General features: G+C 41.5%; 1 long non-coding RNA gene across 1 annotated transcript; it reads right to left on the bottom strand.

The window, feature by feature from the left end:
• Positions 1-249: 249 nt before the first annotated feature.
• Positions 250-6,722, bottom strand: LOC138141811 (uncharacterized). The gene is made up of 2 exons (XR_011163281.1): positions 6,170-6,722; positions 250-1,392 (listed from the first exon to the last, which is right to left on the bottom strand). It is a non-coding gene; the product is annotated as an uncharacterized lncRNA (long non-coding RNA).
• Positions 6,723-15,493: the final 8,771 nt, after the last annotated feature.

Raw genomic sequence — 15,493 nt, 5'->3', positions numbered from 1 at the left:
TGGCTTCTTGAGGAGGATGAAGGTAAGCATATAACTGGAGAGAAAGGAGGCTGAGAGATAGAAAATCACCATCACACCTGGGAGAGGGCACAGGAAAGGGGGAGGCATTATTGATTGGTGTTGATATGGGCATTGATGGTATATGACTATGTCAGAGTGAGTGGGGCATTGTCTGTGTAATGCCATGCATGAGCAGCTTTCCAGAGGACTGCTATTGTGAACAACTTTTAAGGCTCTGATTACACAGTATAGTGAGCACTATATTTATTCCATAACAAATCAAAGCAAAATATCCACAGAAAATCAAGGTACAGCATTCACAATATTACAACATATCACAGAAAATCACAATATAGTATTCACAACAGCTTATCATTAAAATGGCCACATAGTTTTCACCAAAGTGGTCACAATATTTAGAATAAAGAACAATCATCTCAAAGTACAATAGTCAAAGTCTTCCATTCATGGGGCACACTTAAGTTAACTCAATCAGTGACTTATTCATCTCAAAGTACAAAGTCTTCCACTCATGGGGCACATTTAAGTTAACTCAATCAGTCACTAAGTATCAATCAATTACTAAGTATCATTAATTACTAAGTACAATAGAAAATACAGACCGCACCCCTAGGTCACTAGTAAACTATAATTTCATCATTACTCAGTACCCAGGGAGAGGTCTTTTCATCTTGACTTGGGGCCGGTTCTCAGATTCTCTGGATCCTCTTCCATGGTCCCACATTCTACCTGGATTCACCAGGTTCCTTGTCCCAGTTCTTGTCCACCTCTCTGGGTAGGTCCTGCTCTACACTGAAGTTCATGGGGTCCAGTCCATCTCAACTCCTTCACAATTTCTGCTTCCAGGAATTCAAGGCTCAACCAAGCCACAAACAGACAAAGTCTCAGCATCCCAGTCATACTTCCAGTCTTCTGCAGCTCATTCAAAAATCAGAATCACCTTATCTTGCCTGGGGCAAGGGAGCTCCTGGGCTCCTGGGTTCCTGGCCTCCAGACCCCTGGGCTCCTGTTCAGAAAAAGCTCTACCACCACAAGTTCTCGGGAAATTCTGGCTCAGTTCTTGATTCTCTCTTCTGCAGCTGCTCTGCCACCAGAAGCTGGTCCCAAGAAATTCTGACTGTGCCTCTCTGGGGCTTTTCTTATATACACAGCATTAGCTACTTCCTGTTTCATTCAACCCCTTCCTGTTATGTCAGAAACAGGGGTTCATACCTTCTGTTTCTTTCACAGAGTACCATTAGAGTCTGTGACAAGGAAACAAGAAGGCAATGACTAATTGTGATCATTATCTCTGACAGAGACACAGAAAGACTGTGATTGATAAGAACAATGGTGATCATTGACTATGAGTAGGACACAGGGTATCAGCAGCTATGAAAAGGACATAGGGAATCCTCAGTGTGATGAATGTCAGTGACCTCTATCAATCCCATTCAAGGCTGCCTGCCCATGAGTCTTCACTCCAAAGACTACCAAAAAAATTCTCTATCAGCCTTGGACCCAGACCTAAACCTGTGACCTCATTCTTCTCCCCAAAGCCTTTGACAGTGCTCCAGAGGATTTTCTCAGATCACATCAACCTCATATTTCCAACTCTTGTCTCCTGTCTAGACTACCCCAGGTCACACCTTCTCCTAGTCTTGCCTGCTCTGAGATAGCTCCCCTGAGCCTCTCAGGACTGAACCTCTTTGGACTTAAAGGAATGATCTTCTATAGAATCATATCTCTGTCTCAGAAGACCTCTCTCCAGCCACTGATATCTGGCTTGGACTCATTTTTCAGTGATTAGCATCATCCCATCCTCTCTCTCTCTCTCTCTCTCTCTCTCTCTCTCTCTCTCTCTCATTCTCTCTTCCTGAAAACTTGTCTGTCAATATACAAACTCTGTTCTCCATCCTTTACTGCTTATTCCTATTGTCTTCAATACTAACTCCTCAACTTCCTATCCCAGATCTACCAGTTCTTTCCACCATGTTCTCTAGATTAACAAACTTGCTTTCATTTAAATGTTTTCCTTTCCTTCCCTACATCTTCTGGCTCCCACTGACCTAAATCCCTTCTGATGATCCCATTTCCCTAGCCACCTTTTCTATTACTAGTTATAAAGTATCTCCTATGGTCCTCCATGTACTGATGAAAATGTTGGAAACATTTGAGTATCTATAATAGACTGCTTATTTGCTTATAGTATATTAAATCAAAGTCATTCTTAAAAGATTATTGCTGTTACTGCATATAAGGTTCTCTTGGATCTGCTCATTTTGCTCTTCATTAATTCAGGTGTTTCCATGTTTTTTTAAATCATTGAGTTCATCATTTCTTACAGCACAGTAGTATTCCATCACATCATATACCACAACTTTTCAGTCATTCTCCAGTTCATTTTCCATTCACATTCAAAGTTATAATCACTATTTGTGAACTTTCCTTCATCTTATTTTTACTCACTATTTTTCTTCTCAAACTCTCTTTTCACTCTCTACCTGTTACCTTATCTACTTCCCTTACCCTCTTATTCTTTGTTTTACCCTCCCCTTTAAAAGTCCATCCCTTATCCATATAAGGAAATCATTAAAGACTAATTATAAGGTGCTGATTAAAGTCAAACTGTTAACTTATGATATATGAAAATATTAATATTACTAATTATTTGTTATTATTAGTAGTAACAGTATTCTTAAAACAGTTATCATTACTAAGATAGTTTTAAAGAAAGATTGGGGCTGAGTTGCATATGATGAAGTGATTCTAAAAAACAAAATTGGGTAGGAAACAGTTATAAGGATAAATTAGTTTGTAAAAAAAAACAGGGCATGAAAGGAAGAACTAATACAGAGGAAGCAGGTGGCATTGGAGGGCTGGGAATATTTTAAACTTAATCTCATCTGGATTGAAGAGGAAACAATGTATATAACTGAATAGTTTTAGAAGTCCTCTGAACTTCTAGAGAGGTGAGAAAACTGGGGACAGGTTGAGTGAGAGACTTATAGAATGGTACACTGATCAAAGTTGTTCTTAAAACAATATTGCTGTTACTATATACATTCTCTTGGCTCTGCTCATTTCACTCTTCATTATTTTGTGCAAGTCTATCTATGTTTTTCTAAGATCATTAAGTTTTCATTTCTTATCGTACAGTAATATTCTCCCACAGTCATATATCACAACTTGTTCAGTCATTCCCCAACAGACAGGCATTCCTTCAATATCCAGTTATTTGTCACCATAAAGAGAGCTGCTATAAATATTTAAGAACTTCTAGGTTCCTTTTCTTTTTCCCTGATCATCTTTGGAAACAAATCTAGTAGTGGTATTTCTGGGTCAAAGGGTATAGGCAGTTGAATAACTCTTGGCTCTCCAAAATGGTTGGATCATCTCACAATTCCACCAACAATGAATTAATGTCCCAATTTTTCCATATCCCCTACAACATTTATCTCTTTCCCCTTCAATCACTTAGTCAATCTGATAGGTGCAAAATGAAACCTCAAGATTGTTTTAATTTACATTTCTCTAATCAATAATGATTTAGAGCATTTTTTCATATGACTATGAATTGTTTTGATTTCTTCATTGGAAAACTGCCTATTTATATCTTTTGACCACTTATCAATTGGGGAGTGACTCATCTTCTTGAAGAATATACAAAGTTATTATGTATTTGAGATATGACACTTTTATCTGAGGAATTGTCTATAAAATTTCCCTCCAAATTTTCTGGTTTCCTTCTGAACTTGGTTACCTTTGTTTTATTTGTAAAAAAAAAAAAAAAAAAAAAAAAAAAGTTTTAATTTAATGTGTCCAAAATTTTCTATTTTATACCTTACTTTGCTTTCTATCTTTTGTTTATTCATAAAGTATTTACCTATCTGTAAGTCTGATAGAGTATATGTTCCATTTTCTTGTAATATCTCTCTTTATATCTAGATCATGTATCTACTTTGACCTTATGATAATAGTGAAAGATATTGGTCTATGCCCAGATCCTGCCACACTGCTTTGCAGCTTTCCCAACAATTTTTTTTTTACCAAATAATGAATTCTTATCCCAAAATCTTAAGCCTTTACCCTTCTCAAATACAAGGTTACTATATTTATTTATGACTGTAAATTATGTCTATTCCATTCCATTGACCTACCTTTCTATTTCTTAGCCTGTATCAGATAGTTTTGATAATTACTGCCTTATCAGAACTGGTAATCTAAACCTCCTTCCTTTACATTTTTTTCATTAGGTCCTTTGATATTCTCGACTTTTTGTTCTTCCAAATGAATTTTGTTATTATTTCTTCTAATTAAATAGAATGATTTTTTAATAATCTTGACATTTTTAAAAATAATTTAATAAATTATTTGGAATGATAGAAAAAGGGTCCTACCCAAACTCCTTTTATGAAATAAATATAATACTGATACCTACACCAGGAAGAGTAAAAAGAAATAAAATTATAGACCAATATTTTTAATATATACGGATACAAAAATCCTAAATAAAATACTAGCCAAAATATTACCACACTATATTACAAAGATTATACAGTGTGGAAAAGTGTGATTTATTCCAGAAATGCTGAGATGGTACAACATGAGGGAAAGCATTAACATAATTGATTGAATCAAATTTTAAAATGGTATGATTATATCAAGAGATGCAGAAAAAGTTGCTGACAAAGTTCAATACTCAATTTTATTAAAAGCACTTGAAAGAATAGGTATAAATGGATTTTCCCTTAAATTGATTTTTTTAAGTATTTAAAACCACCAGGAAGCATTATTTGTTATGAGGATAAGTTAGAAGCCTTCCCAATATGATCAGGTGTGAAACAAGGATGCCCACTGTCATGCATATGATTCAATATTATCTTGGAAATCCTAGCAATAGCAACAAGAGAAGAAAAAGAAATAGAAGGAATCAGAATAGAAAATGAAGTAATAAAACTATCTTTTCTCAGATAAAATGATGATATGTTTAGAAAATTCCAAAGAATGACCTAAAATTTTAGTTGAAACAATATATAATTTTAGCAAAGTAGAAGGATATAAAATAAATCCACATAAACCATTAATATTTCTATGTATCACAAATGAAACCCTGCATGAAGAGATAGTAAGAGATATGCCATTTAAAGTAAATCTAAACAGTGTAAACTATATGGGAGTACAACTGCCACAACAAACTCAGCAACTATATAAAGAAAATAATATTTAAAGGTTTTTATATAAACAACATCAGACAAATAATTGGGGAAATAGTTATTGTTTATGGGTAGACAGGGCCAATATAATAAACATGACAATTTTTCCCAAACTAATTTGCATTTTCATTACATTTAATGAGCAATTTATTTAGTGTTTTCTGTTTGTCAGACACTGTGCTAAGCACTGGCATTATAAATACAAGTAGAAAGAGAGTTTCTTCCCTCAAGGGGCTTCCATTCTAGTTGTTACCCTATCTTCCCCATAAAGTCCCATGGTGAAGTATTTGCAAGGTGCTGTTCTGGCCTGGGGATTGGAAGACTGAATGTTGTCCATTTCTGAATCTCTGGGCTCTTTACCAACCCAGTCATCCTCTACATGCTTTTTACCTTGGCTATGGCCTTAGTGAAATATAGAACCCAGAACCAGTGATGATGCTGTAGACATTGTCCAAGCCAGGAAGTTCACAATGACCCAACCCCTTCCTATCCTCTGGGCACAATGCTGCTCAGTGCAGCCTGATTCCATTCCATCCTCCCTATCTGGGCCCTCTGTCCCATGCAATCTTTTCTAGCTGCTTCTTCCCCTCAATTTTGTAATGCTCATGGCACTTCCACTAGTCTGCCCCATCCCCACCCACCCCCATTGGCTCTACCCTAATGTACTCACTCCTTACTCAGCCCACCTAGACTGTGACAGCATATAATGAACTGCTCCGCCTCTGTCCCCTTAGACCTCATCCAGCACAAGAGAACCAGGGTGGCTAAACTGCTGGTCCCCAGGGATTTTGCAGACCATGATTTCTATCTGACCCCTGGCATTGTGCTGACTGGAAGGAATTCCCTGCCCCAATTCCCAGGGTTTAGGGACCCAGAAAGAAAAAGAGCCAGAGTGAGCTGAGGATGATTGGGGGGAGAGGAGGGAGCAGGGAGGTGGAAGAAGTCAGACTTACCTCCTCACCTGTGCTGAGCTGAGCTGAGGGACAATGCTGAACACCTGTGTTTGCTAACCTGTGTGCAGTCTCTTAAATAGGAGGTTCTCTCCTAATGCAGTATGGGCTGGGAGCCAGTGATTTGTATTAGAAATAAATCTCTTCACCATCGCACTTCTGTCTCCCCTATCCACTCTCCATGATCTCATCATTTCCCCCAGGCAGGGCATGAGTAGACTCATTTAAACTCAAAAAAGGAGATTCCCCTAGAACAGAGTCCAGATCTTTTCTATTTCCTCTCCACCTGTGGAAACCTGTTCCACACCTTCTTTTGCTTCAGTGTGATGTAACTCAGACCACTCACACCTCAACACACAAACCCATATTCTTCTTCTTCCAGGTTTTATGTCCTGTGACTTCTCCTCCCCATTGCTATATCTGCCTGTTCAGGAGACATCCCATTAGGCTAACAGTTCCATTTTCCGTGTTCCCAGGCCTTAGCAGGGTGCCTGGCACATATTAGATACATGATAAATTTTTGATGACTTTATTTAATAGACTCCTGCTCTACATATAACCCTCTTTCCATTATAACATGATGCCTTCCAAACTTGGAGCACATTTCACAAAAGAATAAGATAGACTATTCATGTATCAAGTGAGGAGTCTCCTTTATTTTGGTCTGGTACTATGATTTCATCTGTTTTAGGGAACGCCAGATAAGGAAACTCCCTCTGCTAATGCAATTACCTTGGAGAGTGGCTTGGAGCAATGAGAGGTTAAATGACTTGCCCCTGGTCACAGAGCTGGTGTTTGTCAGAGGCAGGACTTTCTGAGCAAGTGGCTGGCCTCCTGGCCACTCCATCGCTGCCTCTTAGATCCTTCGTCATTGCATATTAATGACTTATTCTTAGAGGCATAACTCTAATACCAGCCTACTAACTCTCAGTTCCAGGTTTAATGTTAGGACAAAATGAGGCCCTTGCAAGTCCTTGAATATTTAACATTAAATATTTAAAGATATTTTCCCTAATACAGCAAGGATATGCAATAAGGACACAGCAGTACTAGGCTCCTCTGGATTCTGTCCCCTTTGTCTCCTCTGGAAAAGCATCTGGTCAGTCAGTTGCTAGTATATGGTAACTCATATGGTCTCAAACACTCACCAACTCTTGAGACATGCTGATTAAACATGACTGGGACCTTCTGTGCCCCAAGACCAGGAAGCTATATCAGTGAAGCTGGGTCAGATTTGTGGAAGAGAGGAAGCTAGGTTGGGAATTTGGGGAAGCTTGCTCAGGAAACTGTTGGACCTATCACACAGGGCCAGAGTATAGGCAAACAAGTGCATCAAGAGATGGATAAAACTAGAGCTGTCAGGGTGAGATGAGGTATTCTGGTCATGGGGCCACCATGGAAGGAAGGAAGGAAGTAAACAATGGTTCTTAGGAGAGGCATACCCAGCTCCACTGAGGACTCCCCGCTCCCTCTAAGTCAGTGGATCATGGGAGTATTCACAAGAGGGTAGCTTCCTGAGCAGCCAAAGGTCATGAGGTTTATGGGATTATTACTTGGAACTGCGGTGGTTTTCCCTTCTCTGATATCACAGGTAGAGATGCTAGGTATGACCTAGAAGTAAGTACTACTGACTGAGACCACAGGTGCTGGGGCACTCATCCTTCTCTGTCCTGTACTAAGCATGTGATTGACTTGGCTTCAGTTCTGTGCAGTCTGAGGGCCTCTGGCAAGAGGAGTTTCCCTGTTTTTCACATGCATTGCCTGACTAGCACATCCTTTCCAGGAAGGTCAAAGAAAGTGAGATTATTTCTTTCAAGTCTTAGTTTCCTCCAAAAGGAAAAAGTAACAAAGGTATTTAAAGTACAATATGAATCAAGAATGGGATAAGTAGTTTGTTCCTACTCACAAAAAGGAATGCTAAGTAGAGACGAATCATAATATGATTTAACAATGTGATTAGAACACACTTGAGTAACTTATCTTTATGCACAGGATAGGCTGGGAGGCTAATATTTAAATTATATCAAAGCATGAGGCAGAGTTTGTTTTTGTTATTCATTCATTCTCTGTTTTCTTGGCAGAGATACTGAATTATTTCCTTCTCCAACTCATTTTATGGATGAGAAACTGAGGCAAACAGGGTTGTCATTTGCTTGGGGTCATATAGCTAGTAAGAGTCTGAGGTCAGACTTGAACTCACAAAGATAAGTCTTCCTGACTTCAGGCCAGGTAATCTGTCTGTTGTTCCACCTACCTGTCCTGTAAAGCAACTTGCAATTACATTAAGCAGGCACTTTACATTTCACCTCTGACAGTGTCAGATCAAATGCCAAGCTTGGGTCAGATATCTTTCTAGTGGCATCTTCTCTGATGCAGAAAGAGTCCCTCTTGATATCCAATTCTCACTGGAATCAGGAATTTCAGACCTTTCAAATCACAAGGTCCCAGCCAATGCCTGACAAATCCATTTGGGAGAAACTTATTTGGCAAAATCAGGACAGAATAAACACAAAAGAGGTCGAAGTGGCCATGTGATCATAAATGGATAGCAGCTGGGGGTAAAACAGTACAATCCTCCCTTCCCCACCATGATTCTCCTATTGCAACTTTAAAGACACCTCAAGCTTCAAGGCTAGAATGGAAGAAAGAGTCAAGGAGGTTAGCAGCTTGCTGTTTGTACATTTGATGAGGCATCATCTGTTCTGGCTCAGCAGTCATCTCCCATTGCAAATCCCTCAGTGATCAGTCATCTGCGGCTGGATGTAGCACTGCCCCCAAGCTTCTAAGTAGTCGCCTAGAAACAAGAATAATTACTGAGCATGCTACCTAGTGGGGCGTGGGGAAGACAAAGGGCTGCTCCCCACCCCCCCATGCATAGGTATTGACTAATGCTGGGGAAGTGACTAAAATAAATAGAAAGCAAAAGCATGGGGTATAAAAGTTGTCAGAAGGAGTTCTAGGGAGGAAGAAGGAACATGGCAAGTGTTCAGAGTGAAATATCATCCTAAACTCCTTAGTCTCTCTCACCCCACATAGCCTAGTTGTTGGTGACTGATAACTGTAACATCTCTAGATTTTAGCTAGGACTAAAAGCAAGCCAGGGAAGACAGAATGTTAAGGTGAGAAGAGAGAGAATTCCAGGCATGGGGGACAGTCAGTGGAAATGCCCAGTGTCAGGAGGTGGAGTGAAGAGTTCAAGGAGCAGCCAGGAGGCCAGTATCACAGGATTGCAGAGTGCCTGGAGTGGGTAAGGTATACGAAGATTGGAAAGGTAGGAAGGGGCCAAGTTTGAAACAGCTTTCAAAGTCCACCAGAAGATTGTATGTTTGATACTGAAAGTAATAGGGAGCCACAAGAATTTACAGATGACTTATATGTTCTAGAATGACATGGTAAGAGACTTGAGGCAGGGAGCTTCCCTTGCAGGTATTTTCAAGAGTCCAGGCATGAGGTGAAAATGTTTTTCTCCAGGTGGTAACAGTGTCAGAGAGAAAGGACCATATATGAGAGATATTACAAAGGTAAAAATGAAAGACCTTAGCAAGAGATTGGATATGAGGGAGGGGTCAGAGAGAGTGAGAAGTTAAGGATGCCTAGCCTGTCTGCCTAGGAAGATAGTGTTACCATCATGTGGGAGGAGAAAGTTAGGAAAAGGGAGAATTTGGGAGGGAGTGAATTAGTTCATTTTTCAGCATATTGATCTTAAGATGTCCATGAGACATTGATTTTGAGCTGTCTAATAGGCTACTGGAGATGCAGGACTAGAGATCAGGAGATAGGTTAAGACTGAGAAAATAGATAAGAGAATTATCAGCATAGAGGTGACCATTGAATTGACATGAAAATGGTAAGATCACTAAGTGAAAAATTATGGAGGAAGAAGAGAAGGCCCATAACAGAACCATGTGGGACACTCATGATTAGTAGGTGTGACCTGGATAAAGATCCAGTGAAGATGACTGGTTAGAGATGAAGGAGGAGAAGCAGGATAGAGTGGTACAACAAAAATCTAGTGAAATGAGGGCATTAAACAAAAGAAAGCGACAGCTTGGTGTTTCAGTGGATAGGACACAGTGCTTGGAATCAGAAAGATTCATTTTCATGAGTTCAGATCTGGCCTCAAGACACTAGCTGTGTGACCCTGAGTAAGTCATTTAATTCTATTTGCTTCCATTTCTTCATCAGTAAATATGAGCTGGAGAAGGAAACGGTAAACTATTATAGTATCTTCATTCTAGTGTCTTTATCAAGAAAACTCCACAACAGGGTCACAAAGGGTTGGAAACAACCAACAACAACAGGTAGAAGAAAAGGCATCAACAGTATCAAAGGCTGCAGAGAAATCAAAAAGGATAAAGGGCCATTAGATTTGACAATTAGAAGATTGTTAGCAATTTTGAAGAATTTCTTTTGAATGATGAGCTGAGAAAACAGACTGTAGAGAGTCAAGAAGAGTGAGAAGTAGGTGCCTACTGAAAATGCATCTCAAGGAGTTTAGCCACAAAGGGCAGTGGAGATATGACAACAGTAGCAGAGATGGATGGATCAATTAGTGTTTTTTTTTGAGAATGGTGGAAACGTATATGTTCATAGGCCAAAAGAAATCAAGCAAATACAGAGAGATTGAAGACAGTTGAGAGAGTGGGTGTGATAAAAGTGGAAATCTTCTGGAAGAGGCAGAATGGAATGAGACCACTTGTAAATGTAGAGGGATTTGCCTTGGCAAGAGGAGCCACTTCAGGGCCGGCTAGGTGGTGCAGTGAATAGAGCACTGGCTCTGGAGTCAGGAAGACCTGAGTTCAAATTCGACTTCAGACACTTAACACTTACTAGCCATATGACTAGTCACTTAACCCCAATTGCCCTGCCTTCTCCCACCCCCCCCCAAAAAAAGTAAAAAAAAATAATATTAAAAGAAGAGCCACTTCTTTGTGTGAGACAGGGGTGAAGGAGGAGATAGTGGCAGGAGGCATCTGAGTGATGTAAGATGAAGAAGAGGAGAGAAGAGAGATCTCTTAGCAATTTTGTAAAAAGAGACGTCTCTCATTTTTTTATTTTTATTTTTTTTGCCTTTTGGAGGGCAACTGGGGTTAAGTAATTTACCCAAGGTTACATGGCTAGTTTGTGGGGGGGGGAGGGGGGGGGGGCGGTGTTAAGTGTCTGCTGCCGGAACCGAACTCAGGTTCTTCTGACTCCGGGGCCAGCGCTTTACTCACTGTGCCACCTAGCTGCCCCTTGTCTCTCATTTTTTAGTTAAATATGAGGCTAGATTCTCAACTAGGAGAGTAGGGGGAGGGTTAGCCATGAAAGGCCTGTGGGGGGATGAAAAGGTTTTGGAAGAGTCACTGCCCTGAATAGGAAAGTGAAACAATTATGGAAGTTTAAAACGATTTGCCTCGCAACAGTGAGTCCAAGTGGAGACAACGTAGCTGCAATTTATAGTGGACCCAGTCAGCATGGCTTTGTGATTTTCTCTAGCTCTGTCAGCTGCATGTGTGTAGGAGCAAAGGCACAGTTGGGAGTGATCCAAAGCTGAGGCTTTGCAAAGCAAGTTAGTAAGGTAAGGGGGCAAGGGACTCAAAAGAAGAGGAAAGTAGAGAGTTGACTGGTTTTCCAAGGGAAATATGGAAAAGAATAGGGAAGGGAAGAATGCAGTTAGTATCAGGGTGATGGCCTGGGAAAGAGCTGAGGGTTTGATGGATGGAGGTGATGGTGAAAATGAACAACAGAGTTTTAGGCTGCAAGGAAGATCTAATATGAAATCCTGTTTGGCCTTCAAAGTCCTTTATAACCTGCTGCTCCCTTTCCAGTTCTCTTAAAACTTACTCTCTCCACCCCATGTACTCTGTGATCCAGTGATACTGACCTTGCTGTTCTTTGAACAAGACACTCCATGTCCCAACTCCAGGGATTTTCACTGGCTGTCCTTCACATCTGGAATTGTCTCTCTTCTCATCTTAGCTACCCAACTTTGTTGGCTTCCTTCAAGTGCCAGCTAAAATCACACCTCCTATGAAAACACATTCTTCCTGCCCCTTAATTCTAGTGATTTTCCTGTGCTGATCCCCTCCAGTTTCTACTGTATATCACTGGTTTGTACATAATGGTTTGCATGTTGCCTCCCCCTTCCTGAGATAAGTACCATCTTTTGCCATTCTTTGTATCCTCAGGGCTTAGCATAGTAGGAGCTATAAAAATTGACCCATAGGGAGAGACTAAGGGTTAGAACTGATTGTCAAGGGCTTTAAGCAAATGAAGGATTGGGGAGCCTGGCAGGGGAAGGTGGTCCTCAGCTACTAGCCTGGAAAGACAAGACAAAGAGGTTTCACCTCTCATACAAATCCACCTCCGACTCCCACTACAACTCTGAGTTGGACATGGCATCTGTTTCCTTGATCTCTCTCAAGAACAAGGGAGGGAAACAAACTTGAGCGCTGGATCAGGTTGACTCACTTCAGTGATTAAGCATGTTTAAGAAGAGGATGCATAGAGAACAAGAGAGAGGGATGAGGACAGAGAAAATAGGAAAGAGAGACAGCAGAAGGAAGCAGAGAAGGAGAGGAGAGGGAGAAGACAGGGAGGAGGGGGAAAAAAGGGCATAAGGAAAATAGGAGGCAAGGAGAGTGGGAAGAAGGAAGAAGGGCCTCTCTGTGACCTCCCTCTACTATCTTCTTCCCAGCCCAGTCTGAGGCAAGTTCACAGTCTTCCTCAGCCCATCCCATGCCCCCAAACCTCCCACTGCCCTTCTAATAGTGATTTCCCCCCTGCCCTTTCATCCTTTTTTACTCCTACACCAACCTTCCCCCACCCCCAACTGAGCATGTGTCCTCTAGGCTTAATGTGGTCTCCCATCAGCTTCCTGTGTAGATATTTACCTGAAAATAAGTCCAATGCAGGTCCCACCAGAAATTACCTTATTATCAGCTGAGGGGTCCAGTGGACAAGGTGAGGGAACTTTCTCAATAGGTGTGGTCTCACAAGAAGGCTGAGTTCCATTAAAAAGGGAACAACCTTTAAAATTACCATCAAAAAAACTGGCCCCATAAACTTCCCCTCTTGCCAAACTGATGGCTCTTTATGAAGAAACCCTGTAAGCCAAAAAGGACCCATGAGCTGGTGTTAAGTAGAAAGAAGATGACACTACCCACATCTCCTAAGCAAAGAGGGCTGGGAATATCTGTTTCTGGCCCCTTGGCAGGCCTTGGACCCTCTGAATCCACTCCTATTCCCTCCCTGGGTTCTAGATATGACTTCATATTCACCACATTCAATTTTAATTAATCCATCATACTATAGGCAAGTGCATAGAAGAGGATGGGGTAGGGGAGCGGATGTAAGGGTTATGGGATTTAATGATCTTCCATGCCCCATTGGACTTGCTGATGTAGCAGGAGAGGATGGGGAAAGAGGAAGCAGAAGCCAAGCTAGGATTCCTGTGGTGACTGGCAGCGGAGGCAGCGGCAGCAGCAGTGGCCAGCAGAGGCAGTGGCAGTGGTAGCGGTAGTGGCCGTGGCCAAGGTGGAGGTGGAGGCGCAAAACCCCCTTTTTTTTTTTTGAGCCAGCCAGAATTTCTGCTGAGGACTGTCAGGGACCGCAACAGCAGGGGGCCAGAGCTGCTGGGAGCATGCTTCCTGGATGCTGAGCAGTTGCTGTGAGTGGGGAGAGGAGGACCTTTGCCTGAGGTAGCCTGTTCTGTTTTAAAGCCTTGAGAATGTGGGTGCTTACTACATTAATTATGTGTGCCAATTTTATAACTACTGTGAGGGCTTTGACTTTCTGGTTTTGAGACTCAGTCTTCTGGTATTTTAATAAATGTTCTAGCTTTATCCCCCATGTAGAGAGCCTGGTATATTTTGTGATTAATAACCACATCAGCATATTTATAGTTGCTAGAGGCATTGTGAATATTGCATTGCTGATACAGGGGGACTCTGAGCTCAGGACTATTCAGGGACTAGGTCACACTTGAGGTTCAAGACTGAAGACCAGGAGATTTGGATCAGTTTTGAAAAGAGTGTAGGGAAAATTCAGGGTCAGGGAATACTTAGTAGGATGCCTACACATGGACTGGGGGACACCCAGGGGCCAGAACTGTGCAGAGACTAGAATCCAATCAGAGTTTGGAGCAGTTACATGGCCTGAGGAGTACACAGGACTGAAATGTTCAGGGTTGGGGGTGGAGGGGTATGAGAAACACACTTGTGGGGATCACAGAACTTCCCAGGTAGGGCCAGGGAGTGAGCCTAGAGCTTCCACTTTCCACTGCTTCCCTGGGGAACCTTAGGAAGACCCACATGGCTGTTGGGTCACAGGACTTCCTATAAGGTAAGATCAGGGAAGCCTGGGACAAGCTTCTGCTACCACTGCTTCCCCAAGAGCACTTAGGAAGATCTGGGTGGGATGCCCCTTAAAATTGCAAACCCCTTCTCACTTAAAGAACTCAGAAACAGAGTGTGCAGAGGAAGGTGATTATTACACTTTGGGCAAGGCAGTAGATGTGGTGCTCACTAGTGATACACCCACATTGATGAAGAAGCAGGAGTGAGGTTATACAGTTCTGTTCTTCCTGGTAGACTTAGGGTTAATCAGATTCCTTAAATTCCTCATTTTATTTCCCCACATTTCCTCTATACATGCAGATTACATAGGCCTGGTAATGAGGATACTTGAGACTTGACAGGGCCTGACCTCTTCTAAGGTCAGAGCTGTGTGCCACAACCCCACCTTTCTAGTTCCCTCTGGCTATTGTCATAGATCCAGAAATGCTAGGGTTTTAGTAAAAGAACATAAGTGAGCTTCCCCACAGCTATTGATTATCTTCCAATAACTTTGGTGGGAGTAAAACAAGATACTTTTATATCCCCTCTTACAAGGGACAAATACAGACCAGGGTTACACTGAACTAGAAGGGGTCAATACTGCACAGTCTAGTGGATCCTCAGGATTCAGGTTACTTAGGGACTGGACATATTATTATCCCATGATTCCATCACACTGCTACCCTACTTATCCCCTTCTTACCTCTGCATCTATGCCGCCTCCACAGATAATAAAGGGCCACTTGAATTTCAAATGCAGAAGACGCAGTCAGGATTCCATTGATCTGACACAGCCAAGGAAATGACCTGATAAAATGAGCTGAAAAAAAATTTCCTAGATGAAGCAATCTGGGAAGTTGAGGAATGGGAAAGGTGAAAACTTCTGAGTCCATAAGGTTTCTTGTGGGAGCAGGTCAGAGTTTCACTTTCACCCTTTCTCCTTCTTCAGTACTGCCACATCAGCATTAAACCCCCTTCATGAGTCTTTCAACCCCAACCCTAGTTTGCC

The sequence above is a fragment of the Petaurus breviceps genome, unplaced genomic scaffold (assembly GCF_028583685.1).
Source record: "Petaurus breviceps papuanus isolate PSGF00001 unplaced genomic scaffold, PetGlider_PUasm1.0 90494, whole genome shotgun sequence".
NCBI lineage: Eukaryota > Metazoa > Chordata > Mammalia > Diprotodontia > Petauridae > Petaurus > Petaurus breviceps.
This window is presented reverse-complemented; position numbering and strand designations above follow the sequence as displayed.